Source organism: Cimex lectularius, unplaced genomic scaffold (genome assembly GCF_000648675.2).
Source record: "Cimex lectularius strain Harlan isolate CLEC.00 unplaced genomic scaffold, Clec_2.1 scaffold4, whole genome shotgun sequence".
Lineage (NCBI taxonomy): Eukaryota > Metazoa > Arthropoda > Insecta > Hemiptera > Cimicidae > Cimex > Cimex lectularius.
This window is the reverse complement of record NW_019392723.1, coordinates 240,388-243,376: the sequence shown is the minus strand read 5'-3', so window position 1 is coordinate 243,376 and position 2,989 is coordinate 240,388. Positions and strand designations below refer to the sequence as shown.

Below are 2,989 nucleotides of genomic sequence, written 5' to 3'. Positions count from 1 at the left end.
TCGGCACCATTAGCGGCATATAATTTGAAGTCAGTTGGCGTCTTCTGCTTAGTAACTGGAATTACTGAGACGTCCGCACCACTGTCCACAAGAAATTGTATGCCTGAGCGGCGATCCTTTACGAATAGTCTATGGTGACGGCCTGGTGTGACATTACAGGCAGCGCACTCGGCCGTTACTGTGCCTGCCAATCGGGGTTTCCCTGATTGGTCTGATTCACTAATTTTGAAGACTTAGATTCTTTTTTCCACTTACAAGGTGGTGTACATTTTTCCGGCTTACACTTTGTCCCATATCGGAAGTGACCATAACAATATTTTCCTTCTGGGTTGTAACGCGAATGCGATCTAGAACGAGATCTTGAATGTTTTTTTAATTCATGTACTTCTGTTTCTAGTGCAGACATACGGTCACACAATTGTTTTATATCTCTATCTACATGAGGGGCATGAGAGGATACTGCATTGACTTGGTTATTGTGACAGGTCATTTCCCATATCTTATCGCTGATTTCGGCCATTTTTTCTAATTCTCCATCCGTGATTGAGGTAATTCCTCTTATCTGTGTGGGTAATTTATCTAACCATAAAGTTTGTAACAATTTGTCGGAAATTTCTTTGCCTGCAAGGGCTTTCATTTTTCTTAGGAGCTGGCTAGGTTTCATATCCCCTAGATCAAGCTCGCTAACTAATTTTTTTATTTTCCTCTCTTCACTCTCTTTGAAAATTGTTAACAAGCGGTTTTTAGCTAATGTATATTTGTTTTCGTCAGTCGACGAAACGATGTCCCAGATATTTTCTACCACTTTCAAATCTAGTTGGGCTATAAGATAATTGAATTTAGTTAGCTCCTGAGTCACGCCCGATAATTGGAACTGCGCCTCCACTTGGTAAAACCATATTTCTGGTTTATCTGACCAGAATGGAGGTATTTTTACGCTGACCCTTTCTACGAAATTGGGTTTTGCGGTCGTTTGATCCGGATTATCAATTGCGTTTTCATTGTTAGCCATTTTGTTTCGTACTGGTCAAATTGAATGCTGAAGAAAGAAAAGATGGGAAAGAAAAAACGAAACTCACCAAGATGAAGAAAAATAACACTTAATTGTCGATTAATAACTAAAAGTTTATATACACTTTACATGTCCAAATCCGGGGTCACCAATGTAGGTTTTCAATGTTTTTAAATTAGAACGCACTTCCGATATAAATGGTTTATTTACTTTATAAGTTACAAGATTTACAACCGTCAAAGACTTCTAACCGCCACTACCCTTCAGTCGCCACGTGCTCTGAGCAGTGTTGCCCCACAGGTCTATTGACAAAATTACTTCTTACAATTAATTAATGTTTTTATGTAAGGTTTTGGTGAAAATGAAAAAGTTAGTGTCACGATAGCTCAAGTGGTTAGAGCAGCGGCGTATTGAGCCGAAGGTCGTGGGTTCGAATCCCGCTCGTGACACAAACTTTTTCGTTTCAACCAAAACCTTACATAAAAAGATTAATTAATTGAAATACTGTAAAATATTCAGCTCCTCGTCGAAATTGCGCTGTCGGTTTCTTGGTGATGGAACAGCGGATGGAATAAACGCTTTGTGGTTACTCTGGGGCAATCAGGAAATTTCTGGGAGTACAACTCGACTGCAATAGTACGATAACTATCAATAAAGTAGTCGTATATATCAAGCAGTTGATTGGGAAAAATGCTCTTCGGTTCATTTTGAATAGGTTACTGAGTGTAACCAATAGGTACTATTGTAAAATTTATTTACTTCCAGGGATTAAGATTTGCTCTCATAATGCGAGATTGACAAACAATGACAGAGTGTAAACAATAAAGACCAACATTAATTTTAAACATTTAGTGATGAAGCAAATTATTGGAATTAAAAAAGAAACAAATGAAATTTTTTTTTCAAACTTTTTGCCAGTACTTTGTCATTTTTTGACCAATTTAATATCCGATTTCACCATTGTTTTCAGCGTAAAAAAACATTTAATTGTTCTCCAAAACAAGGTTAAAATTTGAAATTAAAAAGATATTAAACACGTACTTGTTGTTTGTTTTTTTAGCATCATTGGTTTAAGAAAAATTCAACCGGGCCATCTAAAAAGGACATCCTGTATAATCACAGAGACAATCAGGCGACGCTATTAAGAGTCATTTTTCTAACTTAACGAGATTGAACCATTTCTCATGGCGTACTCACACCTGGCCACGATCCCCGATTTTTGAGAGTTGTAAGAAATGGTGGGGCTAATGACCATTCTTCCAATTCACAGCTAGGGACCAATGAGGGCCTAACTGTGCCAAGGGGCAACCCTCGTTTTCCGATAGGCACAGCAGGGCCAGATGTAACCCCACCCCTATAGCTGGCTATATTCAACCTCTTAACATAATACTTTTACCCGTGTGTTTTTAATAATTTTTTTAAAAATAATAGTCATTTGTATCCTGTACATGAATTCTAAACATTAAAAATTGTTCTTAACGGTATAAAATCCCGGGCAAAACAATAACTAACTCTATTGCTAATACTGCACCTGGGGACAAGCGTTATGAAAACCTAACCAACCTTTCATCGGATTAAGGCGAGGTGGTCTCTAGGCCAGGGGTGCTCAAACGGTCGATCGCGATAATAAGTAGGTAGGTAACTAAACTACAAAAATGTATTACGTAATAAAATAACACTGCTTGCGGCAAAAGGTGGCTTTATCAAAGGAACGCGCGGCACTTGTCAAAGAAAAGCCGCGTTGTTTCTAGACTAGTAGACAGTACAGTCTAGTCTAGAAACAACGAGAGACAGTACAGTCTAGTTTCGGGCGGCGCGTTTGACGGGAACATTCGAGACTTTCGTTCACGCCGATATAAATGTTGTGCCTGCAGGAATTGGAGTCATTCTGAATTGTAACTTGATGGCGATACTACGTCGATACAAAGTTTATTATTAAATAGTGGAAAATGAGTGCAGTGAAATCTAAAACGTATC

The 2,989-nt window shown here is 38.3% G+C and overlaps 1 non-coding gene across 1 annotated transcript; it reads left to right on the top strand.

Moving 5' to 3' along the window:
- Positions 1-1,387: 1,387 nt before the first annotated feature.
- Trnan-auu lies at positions 1,388-1,461 on the top strand. The gene has a single exon. It is a non-coding gene; the product is annotated as a tRNA-Asn (tRNA).
- Positions 1,462-2,989: the final 1,528 nt, after the last annotated feature.